Source organism: Kogia breviceps, chromosome 16, assembly GCF_026419965.1.
Source record: "Kogia breviceps isolate mKogBre1 chromosome 16, mKogBre1 haplotype 1, whole genome shotgun sequence".
Taxonomy (NCBI): Eukaryota; Metazoa; Chordata; class Mammalia; order Artiodactyla; family Physeteridae; genus Kogia; species Kogia breviceps.
In genome coordinates, this window is record NC_081325.1 from 51,969,634 (window position 1) to 51,993,442 (window position 23,809).

The 23,809-nt window shown below is 40.5% G+C and overlaps 1 protein-coding gene and 1 pseudogene across 1 annotated transcript in view; one reads left to right on the plus strand and one right to left on the minus strand.

Moving 5' to 3' along the window:
• Window positions 1–23,809, plus strand: part of LOC131743168 (sciellin-like) — a 266,862-nt gene that overhangs the window by 154,869 nt on the left and 88,184 nt on the right. The gene's annotated exons all lie outside the window — the stretch shown is intronic.
• On the minus strand, window positions 1,245–22,289 carry LOC136792785 (tigger transposable element-derived protein 1-like; annotated as a pseudogene).

A 23,809-nucleotide genomic window follows, 5' to 3' on the forward strand; every position in this document is an offset into this window, starting at 1 on the left:
GAATGGATAAAGAAGATGTGGTGCATATATACAATGGAATATTACTCAGCCATAAAAAAGCATGAAATAATGCCATCTACAGCAACATGGATGGGCCTCGTGATTATCATACCAAGCAAAAGAAAGACAAATACCATATGTTATCACTTGTACATGGAATCTTAAAAAAAAAGAGAGAGATACCAAAAAAATTATTTACAAAAGAGAAATAGACCCACGGACACAGAAAACAAACTTATGGTTACCAAAGGGAAAGCAGGGGGAGGGATAAACTAGGAGGTTGGGATTAACATATACACACTACTATATACAAAATAGGTAACCAACAAGGACCTACTGTATAGCACAAGGAATTATATTCAATATTTTGTAATAACCCATAAGGGAAAAGAATCTGAAAAAGAATAGATATATGTATAACTGAATCACTGTGCTGTACACCTGAAACTAACACAACATTGTAAGTCAATTATACTTAAATCAAAAATGTAAAAATGCCGAAGCAGCCAAGGATGGCCACTGCCTCATGTCTGCTTTCCAATTCTTACCAAGGGCATAGACTTGTACCAACTTAAATCATATTAGAATCACAGCTATGAGGGAATATGGAAAATGAATTTTCAGTTTTCCGGCTTTGGCAGTTTAGCAGATTACGAAGTCATTTTAGTGAAGGAGGTAGGAGTGGCTGCTGAGCACCAATCCACCACACCCACCAAAGTACAGGTCGTCAAATTGCTTCTAAAAAATTACACAGGTCGTGGTCCTGTCAGGAAGGACCCGATATGGGAAAGTGCTGGTTTCATAACACTGTACTCATAGTTGTGTATGGTTTCCTAAAAGCCTCTGTATGAGGTAAAGTTTTGGATGAACTATAGTAGTACCATACTGCTTTGGGCATCGATTGATTACTCATGAGGTTGATCACTTTCCCAAATATTTGATAACGAGTACTGTTTTGTTTTTTGACGTGCCTAGTCATCTCTTTGCCATGAATCTATTAAGTTCTCAAACTATTTTTCCTAGTGAATTTGCATATGTACAGGCATACCTCAGAGATATTGTAGGTTTGGTTCTAGACCATTATTGCTTTATTTTTTCACAATGAAGTGAATATCACAATAAAGCAAATCACATGTATTTTGGGGTTTCCCAGCGCATTTAAAAGTTATAAAAGTCTACACTCTACTGTAGTCTATTAAGTGTGCAATAGCATTGTCTAAAGAAACTCATATATATACCTTAATTTAAAAATACTTTATTGCTAAAAAATGCAAAACATCATCTGAGCCTTCAGCAAGTTGTAATCTTTTTGCTGGTAGAGGATCTTGCCTCGATGCTGGTGGCAGCGGATGATCAGGGTGGTGGTTACTGAAGGTTGGGGTGTCTGCGGCAATTTCTTGAAATAAGACAGCAATGAACTATATACACATCGATTGGCTCTTTCATGAATAATCTCTCTGTCACATGCAATGCTATTTGATAGCAGTTTACCCACAGTAGAACTTCTCTCAATATTGGAGTCAATCCTCTCAAACCCTGCCACTGCTTTATCAACTAAGTTTATGTAATATTCTAAATCCTTTGCTGTCATTTCAACAGTCTTCACAGCATCTTCACCAGAAGTAGATTTCATCACAAGAAACCACTTTCTTTGCTCATCCATAGGAAGTTCTCCTCAGCCATTAAAGTTTTGTCCGCGAATAAGATTGTCTATACACATTTTTTCAGATTCCATATATATGTATTAATAGTGACCTAAATGGGAAGGAAATCCAAAAAAGAGGGGATATATGTATACGTATGGCTGATTCACTTTGCTGTACAGTAGAAACTAACACAACATTGTAAAGCAACTATACTCAAATTAAAAAAATTTTTTTTAAGTAAAAGGAAATTTTAAAAAAGTTTTATCAGCGATGGCAGCAATTCAGTCCCATCTTCAGGCTCCATTTCTAATTTTAGTTCTCTTGCTATTTCCACCACATCTGCAGTTACTTCCTCCACTGAAGTCTTGAGCCTCTCAAAGTCATCCATGAGGGTTGGACTCAACTTCTTCCAAACTCCCGTAAATGTGTATATTTTGACCTTTTTCCATGAATCATGAAATGTTCTTCATGGCATCTAGCATGGTGAATCCTTTCCAGGAGCTTTTCAATTTATTTTGCCTAGATCCATCAGAGAAATCACTATATATTGCAGCCGTAGCCTTATGAAATGTATTTCTTAAATAATAAGACTTGAAAGTAAAAATTACTCCTTGATCCTTGGGCTACAGAATGGATGTTGTGTTAGCAGACATGAAAATAACATTAATCTCATTGTACATCTCCATCAGAGCTCTTGGGTGACCAGGTGCCTTGTCAATGAGCAGTAGTATTTTGAAAGGAATCTTTTCTTCTGAATAGTCTGTCTCAACAGTGGGCTTAAAATATTCAATAAACCATGTTGAAAACAGATGTGCTGTCATCCAAACTTTATTGTTACATTTATAGAGTACAAGCAGAGTAGATTTAGCATAAATCTAAGGGCCCTAGGATTTTCAGAATGGGAAATTAGCATTGGCTTCAACTTCAAGTCATCAGCTGCATTAGTCCCTAACAAGAGAGTCAGCCTGTCCTTGGAAGCTTTGAAGCCAGGAATTGACTTCTCCCCTCTAGCTATGAAAGTCCTAGATAACATCTTCTTCCAATAGAAGGGTATTTCATCGACATTGAAAATGTCATTAATTATCTTCATTAGTTATCTTAGCTAGCACTTCTGGATAACTCACTGCAGCTTCTACACCAGCCCTTGCTGCTTCATCTTGTAATTTGATGTTATGAAGATGGCTTCTTTCCTTAAACCTCATGAACCAACCTTTGCTGGCTTCAAATTTCCTCCTGCAGCTTCCTCATCTCTCTCAGTCTACATAGATCTGAACACTTAGGGCCTTGCGCTGGATTAGGCTTTGGCTTAAGGGAATGTTGTGGCTGGTTTGACCTTTTACCCAGGCCATTAAAATTCTCTGTATCAGCAATAGGCTATTTCTTATCATTTGTGTGTTCACTGGAGTAGCACATTTCATTTCCTTCAAGAACTTTTCCTTTTCTTTCACGACTTGGCTAACTGACATAAAAGGCCTAGCTTTTGTCCTATTTTGGATTCTGACATGGCTTCCTCACTAAGCTTAATCATCTAGCTTTAAAAAAAATTTTTTTTTAATAAATTTATTTATTGTATTTATTTACTTTTGGCTGCCTTGGGTCTTTGTTGCTATGCGCAGCCCTTCTCTAGTTGCGGCGAGTAGGGGCTACTCTTCGTTGTGGTGCGTGGGCTTCTCATTGCAGTGGCTTCTCTTGTTGCAGAGCACGGGCTCTAGGTGTGTGGGCTTCAGTAGTTGCAGCACGAGGGCTCAGTAGTTGTGGCTCGCAGGCTCTAGAGCGCAGGCTCAGTAGTTGTGGCGCAAGGGCTTAGTTGCTCCGCAGCATGTGGGATCTTCCCGGACCAGGGCTCGAAAGCGTGTCCCCTGCATTGGCAAGCGGATTCTTAACCACTGTGCCACCAGCGAAGCCCAGTCATCTAGCTTTTGATTTAAAGTGAGTGACATGCAACTCTTCCTTTCACTTGAACACTTAGAGGCCACTGTAGGGTTATCAATTGCCCTTGTTTCAATGTTGTTTTATCTCAGGGAATACGGAGGCCTGTGGAGAGGGAGAGAGATGGGGAACAGCTGGTTGATGGAGCAGTCAGAACACACATTTATCGATTAAGTTTGCCATCTTATATGGGTGCAGTTCGTGGCGCCCTCCAAACAGTTAGGATGGTAACATCAAAGATCACTGATCACAGATCACCACACAAATATAATAGTAATTAAAAAGTTTGAAATATTGCAAGAGTTACCAAAGGGTGAGCAAATGCTATTGGAAAAATGGCACCAGTATACTTGCTCTACACAGGTTCTCTTTACCTCAAACAAGAAATACACAGTAGTATAAATTTTAGTACCTTTAGGTACTATATTTACAAAGTACCGAAATGAGTCATATTATTTTATTTAGGAATGTCTCATTTACAATGAACAGATGCACTAAGCTGTCCTACATAAGGACATAATCAGGGATTTCATGGGAATCTGAGAAGAGGAGTAAAATATAGCTGGGAGCTGGATGCCTCTTGTGCATCACATGCTCTCTCTCCACCTCTCTTTCCAAGTCTTTGTCTCTTGTGACTTTCTGCTTCCCTTTGCATGTGTGTTGCCATTTATTATCTTCTCTATGTCTGTACACTAAGCTGCCTTTATGTGAAATCAAATTTGGCTGAAAGGCCACATGGCCTGGGTTTCAGTCTTGCTCTCCCAGCTAGTAGTCTCACTAGTATGTGATCTTGGACAAGTTTCTTAATTCCTGTGAGCCGTGGTATTCTCAACAGTAAAATGGTGGTGGTGGGGAATTGTTAACCACAGTAATAACTTCATAGGGTAAATAAACTAAGAGTACGCAACACATAGTAAGTACCATATAAATGGTGGCTCTTATTATTTATACATTTGATTTTCATTTCCTCAGAACTTCAGCTTGCCAGTGAACCGTCATGGCTGTCCTGATACTTTCTACAAGATAGCTCTGACCTTGCTGCTAACTCAGTCCCACATTCTCAAGGGAGGAATCTCTTTGGCTCCGTTCATCTTTTTAAGCGGGGCCACATTGGCATTGGTTCCTAGCAGACCAGTGGATTGGCTGCCTTTCAGACAAATGCCTTGCTCTGGTCCAATCCCATGTGCAGGGGATGGGGGTGGAATCCATGTACACAATATGACTGCTGTCTCTCACCAGGTATGGTCAATCAGTTTTCCAGTTTCCAACAGAAGAGAGGATGGGCAATGGACACTGTAAAACTTGCATTGGCCAAAGATGTAAGTGAGTGTGTTTATGGAAATACTGCTTGAATTTTTAGTGAGTTTTTAGAAATTGAATCATGATTTTCATTGACTCTATAATCTTAAAGATATAACTCATGGACTTCATCTTACCATTATAACATGGACCCTTTAATTCTAGTAAAGGCATGACACCACAGTGTTGTAGAAGGAGCACAAAATTTGGAGTCAGGAGATCTGAATGAGGTCTGGTTCCTGCCCTCACCCACTGGTTAGACCTGGGAAATGCATGATATCTCCCTGAGCATCACTTTCTTCATCTGCAAACAGGGACCCAAAAATCCACCTCACAGAATGTAAAATATCAATTATTGTTATAAATATACCACTTTACAAGGAGTAGCTTCTGTTGATAATGCCTTTCTGAAAGACTCAGCATCAGAACTCAGAAATATAAAGTATGTCATGATCACAATAAATAAAAAATCTTTTTTAATGTCTGTATTTGTCAGATTCAAAAGGCTAGAAGCACAGAGGAAAAAAATCAGTGGTAGAGTGAAGAAAATAATGAAATATAAATGATATGGAAGAATAGCAGCTCAGTACTAAGTAGGAAATAATAAAATTCCAGAAGTTTCCTTAGATCAAAAACTTGGGCCTCATAAAAGAGAAAAGGAAACCATTTCAAAAGTTTTGAATATATTATCGGCTCAGGTATAGCAAGGCTGTCTCTTACCAATCTCATTTTTTAAATTGCAAAATTAACTTACTTTCTCATGTTCATATTGTATGTTAGTAGCTCAAGCATAGTCACACATAGGATTCTGATGGAAGACCAGCTTGTACGAACTGGTTGAGTGTCCAAAGAGAGTGATTTGGGTGATACAAATAGCCCCCTTCCCAAAATACTCTTCCAATAGGCTGATCAGTTCTGTATTATTGATTTTCCTTGAGAAGACATATTTTAGCTAGGCTAAGGAGTGGTGTTTTGTGGAAGATGTAATTATCTGAGAAATGTCAACAATTTTCATTTCACAAATATTCCTGAGGAAATGGGATATATTTGTAAAACAAATTCACATGAGCCAGACTGCCTGTGTTTGGATTCCAGCTCCAAAATTTACTAGGTCAGCAACTCACACTTTCATCTTTAAAATGAGGATAAGGGTACCTTGTAACCACTACTTCATAGGTTTGAATGAGCAAATATATAAAAAATCTGTATAAGTATCAACTCCTATTATGTTAATGAGATGAGAGAAAAGGTGTGGAAAATGGAATCATATCTTAGTAAGGATGTGTGTGTGTATGTGTGTGTATGTGTGTGTAGGGAGCATCCAAAAGACATCATAAGAACATTGCACTGAAAATAGTGCAAGTGTTAGAAAATAATGTGAAGAGACCACCCAGAAGGGTGCTGGGTGTCAATGATTAATTTTCCTTCTCTCACAACTTTTCAGAGAATCATCCAGTCACTGATTAAAGCACCTTTACCACTGTGGCTGCCAAAGAGAGATTAGTATAAACCCTGTTGTCCTGCTAATACTCACGTTTCAAGAGATCAAACATAGGATTATGTTTGTTTCTACATCTTCTACCTGGTGCTGGTATTTTGTCTGAATTTGGTAATGCTACAAATTATAATGATGTGCAGGTATTAAGCTCAAGTTGGAACAATGTTTATCTTACAGGTTAATAAAATCAAATTACTTTATAGCCTTAATACAGTCAAATTTTCACTTTATAATGCTATAACATTATAGTAATTTTTTAAAAGGGGAATTGGCTTAAAATTTGGATTCCAGACATCAAGTACTCCATATTTGACCCAAAGACAACTATCCTTGTCTTATTTCTGATCATTCTTGAGCATCTGAGGTAAGATGTCTGTCTTTCCCCCTGTCTTAAAAAAGAGAAAAATGATCAGTACCATAGCAAGAGCTAGTACCCTGGGGGGAGAATTGCTAACTTGGTGGTATTCTAAATGAGGAAGACTATGCTTTGCGGTGACTCTGGGCTGGTGCTCTGTAACTGTGATTCAGAGCCACTTAATGTTCCTTTTGGCAGGAGGCCAAACGATATTTCTGTAGTTTTTCTAGGGTTTGATGATTTCACAGTTTAGACTGGACAACTTCCCACAATGACACGTCCATTAGTCAGAGAATCTAGGCGTGACAACCAGTCAGGGATACATTTGTCCTCTTCTCAGTAAAGAAGGCACTGGACAGGCCAGCAGGGAAACACGCAGACGCGCTGTGAGCTTGTCAAAGCCTCACCTTTTGTGGTCTCACAGATACGGCCAGATGCCTCAACTTCATTCTCCTTGCCTCTTCTCCAGCAGATGATAAAATCAGGTGAAACAATAAAATGGCATCGCTCAGATTTCAGCCAGTCAGTCCACTAATATGTTTTTAAAGGTCAAGGGAGAACTGTGGTGCTGTAAGCAACATCCTGGGTATTTAGAATTAGAACAGGGGAGATTAAGATGAAGTAAACCTGGATGAGAAGTTTTCATTGGCCTTATCTTAAAGACACTTGGCAATAATCTTCAAGGAGGGTGTGTGTTTATCTGTTTTGGCATGGCTTCTGTTGTAGTTCTTCTGGAGCCCCACCTTTTCTTCTGGGTAATATTGAATCTGATGTCCCTGACAGCTATGCTGAGGCTGCTCGCAGTTCCAAACTATCTAGGCAATTTAGGGACAAAATTGGGTAATTTGAATTTTGGGCATCAGTTAGAAAAATATCCAAATTATTGCCTTGCCGTTCACAATGTTGGTTGTTATGTTGAGACAACCATAAAGCAATCTGAACACTGCAAAATTTTGGTGAACTCATTTGTGCAGAACTCAGCGAAGTGAGACTTTAAAAATAAAATCAGGGCTTCCCTGGTGGCGCAGAGGTTGAGAATCCGCCTGCCAATGCAGGGGTCGCGGGTTCGTGCCCCGGTCCGGGAAGATCCCACATGCCGCGGCGCGGCTGGGCCCGTGAGCCATGGCCGCTGAGCCTGCGTGTCCAGAGCCTGTGCTCCGCAACGGGAGAGGCCACGACAGTGAGAGGCCCGCATACCACAAAAAAATAAATAAATAAAATAAAATAAAATAACAATGAATATTTTATTTTACATAAAAATATTTCAATTCTCTTACCCATTACCACCAACTTCACTTTTTACATGAAAGAACAAGTATGAAAGGCAATAAATTAGTATCTTCAACTATCACTTGAGTATAAACCCAAAATTTAAGATGGAAGTATTCAAGATAAGCTAATTCTTAATGTAAAAATATAGCAGCCAAGTGCATGAGGTTTTTTTTTTTTTAATACTTAGTTGTTTATTTGGCTGCACAGGGTCTTAGTTGTGGCACGCGGGATCTTTTAGTTGCAGTCCAGTGGCTGAGTCCACACTCCCAATACAGGGGGTCCCGGTTCGATCCCCAGTCAGGGAACTAGATCCCACATGCTGCAACTAAGACTTTGCCTGCCACAACTAAAGACCCCGCATGCTGCAACTAAAGAGCCTGCATGCCACGACTAAGGTGCATGAGTTTGGGAAGTACACAAGACTGAAGCTGAAACCATGCTCTGCCACTTACTAGCTGAGAAAACGCTCTGAGGCTAAAGACTAAGAAATTAAGTTTTTCTTTCTTTCATGCCATTCTGCCTTTCATGTCTAGCAAATGGCCTGACACATAGTAAAAGTTCAAATATATTTAGTGACTACTTGGGTGTTAAAGTTTTTAAACTTTTTTTCTGTGCATGAAAATTCTTTCCAACTTAGTGGCCCTTTGCTCTCTTCTGAAGATCAGTTGGGTTCTGCAGTGTATTGGATGCTTGAGAAGATGAAGCATCACTCAGAAATCTGACATCCCTTGCTTCCTGTTTCCTGTGCTCATATGCTCATTGTTGAATGTGCCAATGAAATTGCTGCTAACCCTACTTTCTTACTGATTGGTTAAACGGGGTCAGAAATATATCTAATATTAAAAGTTCTATACCATTTAATAAATGAAGGCACTCTCAGCATTCAGAGCCTATAAAGGGAAGAGTCATTGAAGCTAAGGACTGGTGTGTGTATGTGTGTGTGTGTGTGTGTGTGTGTGTGAGAGAGAGAGAGAGAGAGAGAGAGAGAGAGAGAGCGAGAGAGAGATGGGGAGAGAGAGAATTATTGGCAAAGCACTAGTATTTCTTTTAAAATTGACTGGGTTCTCTTTATTCTTTTCATTTTTTTCACCACCCCATAAAGAAAAATAGGCAGTTGCACCTTAAATGCATATTTCTAAGTGAAAGAAGCCAGTTTGGAAAGGCTATATACTATGATTCCAACTATATGCCACTCTGAAAGAGGCAAAACTGTAGGGAAAGTAAAAAAAATCAATGGTCGCCAGGGGTTTGGCCAAGAGAGGGAGAGTAAAGAGGTGGTGCACAGGGGATTTTTAGGAGAGTGAAACTATTCTTTCTGATGTGTAATGGTAGATGTAAGACATTATGCATTTGTCCAAATCCATAGAGTGGTACAACACAAAGAGTGTACTCTAATGTAAACTATGGACTTTAGTTAATAATAATCAATATTAGCTCGTCAACTGTAGCAAATGTACCACACTAATGCAAGAGGTTAGTAATGGAGGAGACCTGGGAGGAGGAAAAGGGGGTAGAGAGGAACTCTGTATTTTCTGCCTAATTTTTCGTAAAACTAAAACCTCTCTAAAATATAAAGTCTATTAATTAAAAAATAGCAAGTTTCAAATCTAGAAAAACTCAGCTAAAGAAACAGAGAGCCTATATTACAATTAATTTATCACCCAGGAAGCTGACCTAAGTATTGGCAAAGGTTTTTTGTTGTTGTTTTTGATCATTTGTTTTTGTTTTGTAGGAGTTGTAATAAATGTGGAGATCTTTAAAGGTAGAAATTATATTTTATGTTGGCTTTCAATGAGTGATCTTTGAGCCAACTTTAAAATAAACTCTCATAGTTATGCTAAGGCAAACCCTATTGGAATTACCTAGTTTCCTTCTGCATTGTGCAACCCCCTGGCAGTTACAAGGCTGAGAAGATTTTCTGGACTGCTCTCAGTGGCCAGCCCACTGAAACTGAGTTCTGTCTAGCCAACTCCTAAGTTGTGCTTTCAAGGTGGAGCCTGCTCTTCCTGAGCCTCCTGGTTTTCGAACTGTGGAGTAGCAGCCATGCTCCTGGGCCCGACAACTGGGAAGACGCAGAAAATGCTGCTCAGGGAGCCAACTTGTGTTGCTCTGACACATGGATCATGTTTTCTCTCAGGGCAAAGGATTCACTTTCTCTGCCTCTTTAGGACAGTGATCTTGATCCCCTACATTAAGTTGAAGTCCATTTGCTCTAAGGTCCTCAGCCAAATTCTTGTGCCAGTTACTCACTACTTGGAGAATGACCTCTCTCATTCTGAGTACAGCCGTACAGCTGTGCCCTGGGGCTGCCTGTCCTTTTTGCTTAGCTGCCTCGATGTTCTGCTCTTAGTTTCTCTCAGCTTTGAATGGAAGAGAGGGCAGCCTAGATGGACTGGCTTTGATGGGAAGGATGGTTTCTAGGTTGGTCCTCTTGTAGTCCTATGATTCACAGCATTTCCCTGGCAACCATTTCTGGTAACAGCAGCATAACCTTTTCATGTTGGCCTTTTTATAGATTTCATGAACCTAAAGGAATATTAGTTAGCTAATAATAATGGCAGGCGTGTGGAATGTTGTCAATAAAATAAACGCTAACATGTGATAATCCCCCAAAAGAGCAAAACGCAGGATTGAGTCACACATTTGTGGCAATCATGTGACACTTAATCTTGTAATCATAAGATCCGAAGAGTATTTGCTGAGAGAGTTTAGAATTGAATAATGTTTATCAGTTTTCTTTTCTCTGTAATGATGCCAGAGTAGCTACATGGAAGTCTTTCTGCTGAAGGTGCTAGCGTGTTTTGGGCTGTACTGTGCTCTCATGCAAACCTGGAAATATGGAGGAGACGGGCGAAGTAGAGAATCTGGTCTGGAGACTGTATTCGTTAGCTGGGCTTCCAGATTGGATGGCTTAATACATACAACTCTGTTGTATATCAAAGTTAAACATTTGTGTGGGTTTCCTTCTTTGGTATTTGTCCAGTTAATCAATTAATCAATTTGTCTGTCCCTGTACAGCACTGGATTAATCACTTCAGCTCTATAACAAGTTCTTATATCTGGTGAGACAAGTTCTGCACCCCACCACAGCCTTCTTTTTCAGAAAGTTCTTGGGTAGTCTCCTTCATGTATGTATTGATAAGTTCTAGAGTCAACTCACTGACTTCCATGGAGAGCTCTGTTGATGTTTTGATTGGAACTACATTAAATCTATAGCTTATTTGGGGATAAATTACTGTCTTTATAATATTAAATCTTCCTACCCGAGAACACAAGATCTGTCTCCATTTTATTTAGGTATTATTTAACATCCTTTCAGAAAGTTTCATAATTTTCTGCATATCATAATTTTCTTGCATATCACAATGTAGTAAGTGTGGCTAATCAGGTGCATCTTCCTTATTAACCTATATATTTTTGTGGGCTATCATTTTTTTTAGCTCTTATAGCTATTAAAACTAAATATTGAAATAAAATAAGTGTAGATCCAGACATTCAAATTATATGCCAATTAATTGAAAAGAAATACAGACTAATATTTTTATTGAAAAAAGTTTTAAATTTATTTATAAAATAAAATAATTAAAATAGTATTTATGTTACTCTTTTTTTATTTCTATTATATATGTTATGCTTTATAAGGCATATGTGTCAGTTAAATTTCAGCTAAGGAAACAAAGGCTAGGAGGATTAAGCTTAAGCAAAGCTGCTAATGGCTTTCAGGAAATCAGGAATTATAGGATATGGCTGACCATGATTCAGCTACCTGTTCACTGAAATGAAAAATGAAATAATTCACAGGAGGAATACCAGAAGCTTCTGGAAACATCTTTTTCTTTTTTTTTTTTTTTTTTTTTTCCCTGTATTCGGGCCTCTCACTGTTGTGGCCTCTCCTGTTGCGAAGCACAGGCTCCGGACGCGCAGGCTCAGCGGCCATGGCTCACGGGCCCAGCCACTCCACGGCATGTGGGATCTTCCCGGACCGGGGCATGAACCCGTGTCCCTGCATCGGCAGGTGGACTCTCAACCACTGCACCACGAGGGAAGCCCTTTTTTTTTTTTTTTTTTCATAAATTTATTTATTTATTTTTGGCTATGTTGTGTCTTTTGTTACTGATCGTAGGCTTTCTCTAGTTGCCGCGAGCAGGGGCTGCTCTTTGGTGCTGTGCCCGGGCTTCTCATTGCAGTGGCTTCTCTTGTTATAGAGCACAGGCTCTAGGCGCACGGACTTCAGTAGTTGTGACACACGGGCTCAGTAGTTGTGGCTCACGGGCTCTAGAGCACAGGCTCAGTAGTTGTGGCACACGGGCTTAGTTGCTCCGCAGCATGTGGGACCTGCCTGGACCCGGGCTCGAACCCATGTCCTCTGCATTGGCAGGCGAATTCTTAACCACTGCACCCCCAGGGAAGTCCGCTTCTGGAAACTTCTTTAATCAGCCGTCTGTCAAAGCCCATGACATGCCTGCTGGTGGCACAGGAACAATAGATTGGTTTCTGCTTCTCTCCCACCTTCCAAGGTTCATGTGAGTATCTCTCACAGGCTAATACAATGCAAAACCCTGCTAACAAGGATTCTGAGAAAGGTAGTTCCTAGTCTTCTAGCCCTTGTGAATAAGAGATCTTGGAAGGTGAATAGTGCTGGGTTACCCACAGATAATCTGCACAACACAAGGTACACAAAAGTAAAAAATAGAAGTCAGTATAGGTGGTATGTGCTCAGAATACATTTTTCCTGGTAGGGGTATGAGATCAATTTTTTTGGAGAGTACTTCTCTAGTGCCCATTAATTCTAGCGAGTCTCTCACTCTTCTCTTCCAAATACTATCTCTCTAATTCACAGTCCTTCTCCCCGCCATCTTGCTTTTTGATCACCACCTTCCTCACCATCCAGTAGACTTTTAAGACACACCAATTTCCTTCTCTTCCATCTTGTGCAGGTCCTATGGTATATAGTTCTTCTTTGACTATGAGTACTTTCCTCCTTAAGGTTGACCTAAACAACATGGGCCGTAGAGGGTACAGCTGAATGGGCAAAGTTCTAATAGGGGCCGGGGAGAGGGAAAGGCTACAAACCATTATTCATTAATAATTCTTGCTGTAGCACACACAAGAAGAAATGATCACCGACAGCACAGCTTTCTGTCCTGAGGTAACTCTGGTTTAGTTCCAAAGGGCTGACAACATCCCACAGACATTTGGTATGATGTTTTTCTCCCAGCATCCTTCTTGGTTTTTTTTTTTTTTTTTTTGCTGTATGTGGGCCTCTCACTGTTGTGGCCTCTCCCGTTGCGGAGCACAGGCTCCGGACACGCAGACCCAGCGGCCATGGCTCACGGGCTTAGTTGCTCCGCGGCATGTGGGATCTTCCCCGACCAGGGCACGAACCCGTGTCTCCTGCATCGGCAGGCGGATTCTCAACCACTGCGCCACCAGGGAAGCCCCTTCTTGTTTTTTAGTTTGTCTTTCTGGCCTCTAGGAACTGGCCTATTATTTCATCCACCCTTTCCCATGGACAAGTCAGAGAGTCTTCCTTATTGCAAAAACCTAAATAACAACAACAAAAAACCCTTCAGTGCTCCACCCACTCAGTGCTGGCATTCAGGAGGTTCATGCCTAGTTCACAAATGATTCACAGGGCCGTGAAGATGGACTCTCATTGAGAATCAACAAGAGACTCAGCCCTCAGCCCAGGGTGACAGCTCAGCTCACCTCTGCGGTCTCCCCTGATTCTCCCACTCAGCATAAGATTCCTCCCCTCCAACAGAGAAGTAGTTTTACCCCTTTGCAAGCCAACAGAATAACAAAACCTTCACCACCGAATATTGTATTCTGTCCAAAGCAAGCAGAGCCACACATCAAAAATAGGAAGATGCTGACCTCAGGTTGGGTCTAGTAGGAATCGTTGAGATAGAAAGGTGAGAGCTGGAACCTCTCCTTCCTCTCAAGCCTTTGACTTTTCCCATGATGGATGTGGCCTGTGGAAACAAGGTTATAGTAAAAAGGATATTAGTATTTCTCTGCATGCGCAGTGGCCTTTGGGACTGAAAAAGAACCCTATGTAGGGCTGGTTCTGGGTCCGAGGCCTGTCATCCCTCCTGGGATGTATGGGATATTAGAGTCTCCCTTACTGGGTTCCCAGAATCTACCATGAATGTCCATGGAAGGAAGGAGGGGAGAAAATAGAAAAGTAGAAATGGTATTTGTGCGTAGCATCCTGTGTTAGTTCCATTCTTCACTTGGTTCAGTGCAAGTAATATTTGCCAGGGGAAGATTTGTTTTGTTATGTTTTAATATTTTAAAAGTATCAGTAACAGAAGAAGGCTACAGGCATTGTAATGTCAATGTGGACTTCTAGATAAAGACAATTTAGTAGTAGGATTTCTTCTAGAGAGGCTGTAGCTAACCCCATGCCCCTGGCTGAGGAACTTGTTCTTCATGCCATGCCTCATGAGCAAGACGCAGCTGCCAAGTTCCTCTGCACAATCCCCAAAGAATGTCCTTGCCTTTGAGAATGTATTTACTGGGACCTTGTCAGATTTGGCTGTGAAGGTGGGTCAGCACACGGGCGGGCTGCATACTTTTCCTGGGAGATCCAGGAAGCTGCTCAGCCACTCACGTGGCAGTGGGAACTTGACGTGCGACATTAGAATTTTCTTCTGTGGTTAGGCGTTTGCCCAGAAATATCTGAAGTGCTTCAGTGAGATCCTCTCCATGGTAATTTTTTTGTTGTTATTTTTAAGTAACTCGGGTTACCTTCACTAAATGACGTCAATGACATAACTCTTAACATTTCTTGATATGCCTCTGCCATGCTGGCAGATCACACAGTTATGTGAAATATGTTGGCTTTCTTTCCTTCTAATCTTTGTAGTCAACTCAGGAGGTCCCTGAAAGAAGAAACCCTCCCCCATTCCCCCACACTGTTTCTCTCCGCCAGGGACTCTGCAGAGTGAGTGAAAGGGAGAGGAGGGTGTTTAATGCTGCTCTTTTATAATATGACCCATTGCTTTACTCCTCGTCTTTTACTTCACTGGAGACTCCTATGGGCTGCCTTACCAATTTAACCCCAGTGCTCTGTTTTGTTTTGCTTTCCCTTACTGTTGGAGAAATAAGGATTTGGATGAAAGAGAAAAGGACAGTAGACTATCAAGTAGCTTCATTAGAAACCCACTAGGAATTACTCTTGCTGCAAGACAGAAGTTCGCTCCCATTTAGCTTTTTCATTTGAACCTACCTATTTTAGCAGAGGCAAAATGGGGCTTGATTGGGAGGAAAGGCAGAGAGGGAGTATATACTTATAGGTTTCAGTCATCAGAGGATGATGCATTTTATATGTGCCCCTTTCTAGAGTCTGGGATGAAAATAAAAGTACGTAGACCACATAACTTCTCCTTAAGTAACTGGATAAGTAACAGTGGCCTCCATTCATGCAGAGGACACAGAAGGAATATCTGATTCTGTAACATGAACACATCAACTCATAAAACCTTTTCTTTTTAGCTCCTATCTTGCCATTTAGCTTGTGATGGCTTTTATTTGGTGGAGGCTTTAGATGTGACGCTTGCCAAATGTTCATAAGCAAGTCCATTTATTCAGAAAAGAAGTGTGCACTGAATGTCTCTTTATTCCTTCCTAAATTTTCAGTACCTACTTGTTCGACAGGGATTTTGGAAAAACAAAGTAGGCAAGGTGGGCGATGCTTACGGTGATGTTAGGGTGCCAGGAAAGCCCAACTTTCCAAGAGAGTCACACATTTTCTCTGTGAAATGAAAGGGAACCCCTGTCTGCGTTTTCAGGGGGCCTTCCGTGGACTCCCAGTGGCTGTGAACAGGGTAATGAGCCCCAGAGCTGCTCCAGGCTTCTAACAGAGTAGGAGGGATACTTATGTGGGTTTTCTCAAGTTGGGATTGTGCAAACAAAGATCAAACACTGACATTTTCAGCCTTTCCACATGGGGTTGGCCACGGGCCTGTAAACTTCAGGCCCACTCCCTGTTTCTGTGTTGCAGAATTATAGTTATACTGGATAGGCCAGTCTGGTTGTGTGAGTGTTTCTGAGGGCAAAAAATCCTGAGTCAGAGGCGATGGTGGAAAGCCTGGTGTTGGCTTCCAAGGACAGAAAATACATACATCAAATGAAATGGCTTCTTCTCGAGAGCATCATGGAACAGTATGCAGTGGAAAATGGAGTGGGGGGCATGTTGCAGCAGCAGGAGTAACAGCAGCAAGCAGCAGAGAGTTAAAAACCCTGGCTCTTCCCCGTACCATTGTCTGCTGTGAAACTCTAAGCATGTTGCTTAACGTCTCTGAATCTCAGTTTCTTCATCTGTGAAATGAAGATGATAACAGTACTTTAGAAAGTTGTTCCGAGGGTGAAGTCGGATAAGGTGTAAGTGCTTCGAAGCTTACCTGACAGAGTAGGTTGTCAGGAAGGGTTCCATTATTTTGAATAGGCCCTGGTCTCACTTCCACATAAATGAAGTTGTTGGATCTTTGTCAAGTCACCTGACCATTCAGAACCTCAGTATTCTTGTGTTGAAAATGAGGCTTTGACTAGGCGTTTATGAGCTTTTTCTCATTTAGCATCCCCCTCCACAGGGAGAGGACGAAAAAGAAAAGGCATGCTTTTACCACAGCGCTGGCTAGCAGGGAGCAGAGGGGGGCCCAGCACTGACAGTCCTGGCTGCTACAGACCATTCTGCCCATGCCTGTTCCTTGGCCATATTGTCTACAGCTGCCTTCTGCTGCCACAGCAGAGCTTAGATTTGGGATGTGGCCCACGAAGCCTAGAATAAAAGATTTATTATCTGGCTCTTTAAGAAAAAGATGGCTGACCTCTGGCCATAGACCAAGAGCAATAAGTAGGGCTGATTCTGAGTTGTGTCAGTTACTTTAAGAGTGAAAGCTGTCATAACATTTTTATTTTGTTTGATGACTTCATACCAGACTTTGTCTCTATCTGTGCTTAAAGCCAAGAAGTATCATATTTTGTTTGCTAATGCAAGGTTTGTGAACAAGAATCCAATGGTTTCTTGGAAATTTCCCTTGATTGAGAAGAAATGTTTCATAAGATGTACTTTTTTTGGGTAAGTGTCATAATTTAATCAGATAATAACTTTGGAATCATAGGTCAGTATTGTGCCTTTTACATATAAAAATGCATTTAATCAAGTCTTTAGATTACTTTTTAGCCTGCCTTGGGAATTTGGTTGGTTTGTTAGTTTAAAATTCCCTCACTTTCTTTACTCTTCTTTGGCTATTAGTAGTAGAACTGACAAAGTCTAGATTTGTTTTTATGGAAGACATCTGAATGAATACACATATATAATTTCTTTCTTCCTAAAAGAACTGAATACTAAGTAGAGAAAATGGAAAATAAAAAGCAAATCAACAGGAAAAAAAATTTTAAAGAGCTTGAAATGCATGAAATAAAAAAGCACCTAGAGGTGACCACCCGGAGGGGTGGGATAGGGAGGGTGGGAGGGAGGTGCAAGAGGGAGGGGATATGGTGATATATGTATATATAGAGCTGATTCACTTTTTAATACAACAGAAAGTAACACAACATTGTAAAGCAATTATACTCCAATGAAGATGTTTTTTAAAAAGTAAGAAATGCAAACCTTATTAAAAATTAAAAAAATTTAAAAAAAATCAAGTCACAACTATCAAACTGATTGGTCTCTCCCAGTCCTAAGATTCAATTAACCCAAGCATTTGAGAAATTTTCTCTTTTGGAACTAAGTAATGTAGGAGGATTCGAATCAGTTTTCAATCTAAAGAAAATATATGTTTTCTCAACTTCAATTCAATGAACATTTCTTGAGGACTGAGGTGTGTAAGTGACAGTAGTAAGAATTGAAGGAGGTACAGACCATAGTGAGGAGCATATAGTTCAATGGGAGAGGCAGGAGCATGTCTCAACAACTTCTATCTCAAGCAGAAATGGGAGGATTAGAATAGGGTGACCAAGAAAGAACTCCAGAAATATTTGAGAAAGTATAACAGTTCCATTTCCTTGTTTGCTTACAACAGAAACCTTGATCAATAAGATGGAAAATTTATTGAGGGAAACTGGATGGTTCTCAGAATGGAAGGAAGAGTTGATAATGACATGGTCTTGGAAAGACAGAAATAGAATATCTTTAAGATTCTGCTTCTGGAATAACTGAAGACTCAAGAGCTCACAACTGAACAGCCTTCTGCCCTATGACTCAAGTGTGCACTCTCAGCAGAGAGCCTTTTTTGCTTGGCTTGGATCACATGTCCAACTTTGGTGCTTGTGTGTAGTGGTGATATAGAGCTTGGGAGGGCATAGAGAGGGAAAAGTGGGCATTGCATTTTATTTTCCCACTAAAACCATTTGGCAAAGTTTATTGATACCATGAGAAGAAAGAAAGATACTAAACAGGTAAAAGTTACTGCTGTCCTCTGTAGACATTTGCTAAAAGGAACTGGGGGGGATTTTGGAAGGGAAAGGCCTCAAGTTAGGCCTTGATGAATGAATAGGACTTTTAAAAGTAGATTTGGGGGACTAGGAAAAAGAGGGCATTCCAATCAGAGGGAACAGCTTGAGCAAAGGTATGGAACAAGAAAGTGTCCAAGTATAAATCATGATCTGAGAATGGGGAGAGGTCCAGTATGTTTGGTGTGTAAGGACATATAGTAGTAAAATGGGGAGGATGATGGAGAAGGCATAAAATCAGAGTTCCAACTTATGTACAGGGTTGCAAAGATGATTGGTTGAGATAATGGATATGAAAGTGTTTTGTAAACTACAAAGTGCCTTGAAATCTATAAGAATTTTCACATCTATGAATTGTTTCAATTAAAACAAAATTCCTCAGTAAATAGAGTTTTTCAAACTAAAAAAAAAAACAAAACAGCAAATTACCTCATGGTATTCTCAATCACCTAAAACCTCGTCTTCTCTCTCTCTCTCCCTCTCTCTCTCTCTCTCTCTCTCTCTCTCTCTCTCTCTCTCTCTCTCTCTCTCTCTCACACACACACACACACACACACACACATTCCCAAATTACTGAGACCAACTATTTTTAATAACTTTTAATTTAAATGACTTGGGGTTAGGAGAAGAATGGGGTGTTGGCAGGGGGTACTGTAAAATCAAAGCAATAAGAAGATGCACCAATTCCAAAATATTTGAGAATCACTGTTTTCTAGGGACATCATTTACACTATCAAAAATTTTGTTTCAGTGATAGATAACCCACTAGTTTACAAAAATATTTGGAAATAAAATTTTTTCTAGGATTCTCTGTTCTTTTCTGCAGGTTTTATCCTTTGGTTATGTACAGTCAAGGAAGTGGGAGATAATTTAAAGCTGAATTGTGAGGAGGAAAGAGAGGAGGAGGACGTGAGTAGGAGAGTCTGAAGTATGGTAAGTGGGGGTCTTTCAGATATTGTGTGTAGGGAGGGAACAAGGACACAATTTGGGAAAACCACATGGTTTGAGAGACTCAGTCAATCAGAATGTGTAAGAGGAAAATAGCAACAGAAACATAACATGACTGAGGAAAACAGTTTGAACCACATTTCTCTAGTCTAGTCTATTGAAGGCTGAGTTACTGAGAAGGAAGACCCAGGAGAAAATAGGGTCTGGGGATTTCATTTTTTTCTCAGGCAGCTTCTATTCCATTTTCCCATGTGTCACATGGCAATGCAAATATATTCAATTAAGAAACAATCGCTAAAAACTGTCTTGGTCAGGCTTATTGTGGACACTAAGGATTCAAAGATAAATAAGCTTGGGCTCCTACCCTCAAGATCCTTCATTCTAATAGGAAAGACAAACACAGGTAGAGTTATTGATGTGTATGTGTGTGTGTGTAAATATACATAAACCTAATATATGTGCTATACATTTATAAATCTAATATATATGAGCTACATGTACAACTATAATATATGAATCATATGTATGTAAATATGAATATATGGAGGTATGTATGTGTGTTTGCATAGGTAATATATACAGCTTACACATGTTTTTCTCAAAGATTCAGCTGGGAACAGATTTCACATGATCATTTCAGCCAATACTCAAGCATCTAGTGATCATTTGAAAACATGCCTAAGTTAACATTGTTTATGTTACTCATGAGTGGAAGGTAGAAAATGACTTTTAAAAGTTGCATGTGTTTCTGGCATTTGTTTACAAAATTTTTAAATCAAAAATTTTCAATGCAATCCTAAAGATGTCACCTATTTTTAAGAGTATAGATTTGGGGGTATTTATTTACTAAATCAAATAACTGTATGCATTTGAACTTTCGTTTGCTGAATAAAATTTTTAGTTTTTTAAAATTGTAAAAATATATGAAATTATAGAGAACTTTGAGAAATTGCAAAAATTTGATAGTTGTGGTAGACTGAATAATGTTCCTGCAAAGACATCCACGTTCTAATCCCCGGAGCCTGTGAATATGTTACCTTGCATGGCAAAAGGAACTTTGCCGATATGATTAAATTAAGGGTCTTGAGATGGGGAGATTATCCTAGATTATCTGGATATCCTAGATATCCTAGATTATCAATGTAATCGTGGGTCCTTATGAAATAGAGACAGAGGATCAGAGTCAGACATAGGAGATGGAATGACAGAGCAAGAGGTTAGAACGATGCAAGAAAGGAATCGTGAACCAAGGGGTGCAAGCAGCCTCTAGAATCTGAAAAAGGTGGACATGGATTCTTCCCTTTTATACTCCAAAAGGAACTAACCCTGCTAACACACTGACTTTAGACTTCTGATCTCCAGAACTGGAAAGTAATAAATTATGTTGGTTTTTTTTTTTTTTTTGCGGTATGCGGGCCTCTCACTGTTGTGGCCTCTCCCGTTGCGGGGCACAGGCTCCGGACGCACAGGCCTAGCAGCCATGGTTCACGGGCTTAGTTGCTCCGCGGCATGTGGGATCTTCCCGGACCAGGGCACGAACCCGTGTCTCCTGCATCGGCAGGCGGATTCTCAACCACTGCGCCACCAGGGAAGCCCAATTATGTTGTTTTTAAGCCACTAAATTTGTGGTAATTTGTTATAGCAGCAATAGGAAACTAATACAATAGTAAATTATTAGAGGAAAGATCAAATAGATTTCAAAAAAGAAATGAAACTCTGCCATGATGGATATGGGATACTGAGGAAAGAGAACAATGAAGACAAAAAGAGAGAAATGCCAAGCCAATAAAATACAAGAGCAAGTTGTCATCTAAGAGAAGGGAATTACGGAATGCTACACTGAACACTGCACAGATGAGGAAACTGAGACAAGAGGAGCTAAATGACTAGCACCAGGTTACACAAGTAGTCATTGGCAGAGTCTATCTGACCCCTGAGACTGTGCTCTTCAGCACTAGCCATACTGCCTCTGCTACTGGGGTCTCCTAGGGGTGTATGTGGTGTGCTGGGAACACGTAGTTTATCATATAATGTGTTTAAGTACTGTAATGAAGGCAAATACAGAGTTCCCTTGGAGCAGAGAGAAGGAAGGGGCCTGCCTGTGTTTAGGGAGTGGGATGGTAGGAAAATCTTCACAGAGCAGGTTAGGTATTTGCTGGGCCTTTAAGGGTGAATCAACATTACCAGATACACAAGAATCAAGGATATTTCTGGTCACAGGAATGGAATTAGGACAAATGTTAAAGGCCTGAAATATACAGTATGTCTGGGCAAAAGCAAGGATTTTGATGAGATTAGAGCTTAGGGTGCATGGAGGCAAGTGTTGGGAAAGGAGGCTGGAATAGTTGAAAGTCACTTAAAAAAGGCATCTAGACCAACTTTCTGCTTGTGCTATCTGCCCGGGCCAATATGGTACTTCAAATGTGGCTAGTGCAACTGAAGACCCTAATTTTAAATTTTATTTAATTTGATTAATTTAAATTTAAATAACCACACATGGCTAGTGGCTGCTGCATTGGACAACACCATCTTATATGAATCTAAGGTACTAATTCAAATGATGGGACATAGGGAACTTATGATGGGTTTGAAGTTGGAGAGTGACATGATTGCATCTGTTCTGGAAAAATAATGTTAAGGGATGATGTATCTTTACCGGGGAGAAAGTTCTGACTTGCCGCATGCTCTGCCTGTAGCCCACTTCCGAGTAGTTACAAGGCGTAGGGGAGCAGTGCCTTGTTCCGTGCAGTGATATTGCTTTGGTCACAGCTGATTGAGATGGGGTAGGTGTCTGTGCAAAACTCTCCTCGTCTGGCTTACCAGAAGCCACAGGATGGCCAGGTGCAAGAGCTCTACCTATAGGAACGCAGCATGGCATGGTGGCTGACCAACTCAAGCAGATGTCTCCCAGAAGATTTAAACGGATACATGCAGGGACTGTGATAAACTGGTAACGTGGTAGAATGAAGAAGCAGGAAGACAATCAAAGGAAGTGGAACCGAGTCATGCAAGGGAGACTCACAGAGTTGCTACTGGGTGCCCAGAGTTGCACTGGACAACTAGTGTTGTTTTTCAAAGTTAATCAGTAGGGAATATCATTTAATTTCTAAGAAAAGGTGCTGACACTCTATCTTGTCTTCCTTACAGCCCCCTGAAACTTTATACTAAACCTCCTGTGCTGTGAGGATTAGTTCCAGCAGGCCTGGAGTTAGCCTGATTATTCTACTAAAATAAGAAATAAGCATGCACAGCCCTGATCTGAAACATACTGATTAATAGCATTGCTTTGTAACCCTGTGCCCTAAGAATTTCAGGGTGGTTTGAACCAACTAATCAACATTGTTTATTGATAACAGTGAGACTGATGATTTGTACCTGGTGAGACCTCAGAACCCCAGGTCACATAGCAGGAATACCTTATGTAACCAGCAGGGTATAAGAAATTCCAGCTGAGATTCCATTTGGGTGACCCAGTCACACGTCAGTCGTTCTTGGTATGTAAGAGAAAGTATATCCTGCAAAGACCCTTGCAGAGGGAGGACAACTGAGCTTACAAGTGGCTTTGCTGACCCTTTACTGAGACAGCCTTTAGCTGTGATGATTACCTTTACTTTAATGTGGTTTCTACCCATACATCTTTTTCCTGTAATGAACTGTAGATTTTTTATTTTTCAAAAATTTTATTGGAGTATAGTTGATTTACAATGTTGTGTTAGTTTCTGCTATACAGCAAAGTGAATCAGTTTTAGATACACATATATCCACTCTTTTTTAGATTCTTTTCCCGTATAGGTCATTACCTATACGGTAATGTATTCAGTAGAGTTTTAAGCTCCAGAAACCTCAGTCGATGGGAACGTACTAACAGTTAAAGAGGGGAGAGCCACAGTACCCAAAATGATGATACTTAGAAATCGACATAAATTTGTTTTGTGTAAATTTCTAAGTATCATTTTGGGTACTGTGGCTCTTCCCTGTTTAAGTGTTAGTACGCTCCCATGGACTGAGGTTTCCGGAGCTTATCTCTGATCTTTACAACCTGAAAGAGGCTGACTGACTCAGCAGGGGATATATTTGAACAATGAAGAGGCCAGTTATCAGGTGATGGAAATAGTTTTCCCTCAAGGTGATGAGGTTCCCAATCAAAGCAGGGGGATGGGAGTCCAGTGGAAGGGGAAGGTTGGACTGAATTAGGAGGTAGACTTGAGAGTGATGGGCCAGTCACCATTTAATTGGATGAGGATGTGGATGGAGAGATGAAAGGAGGAGGCAATGACAATGAAGGTTTCAAGCCTGTTGGAGCATGAAGAAGAGTCAGAAAGCCTCAGGAACTCAGGTCTGAGCCCTCCTGGTTCCTCATGACGTTGTCTATAGAGTGCAGCTGTGGAGTCCTGATCT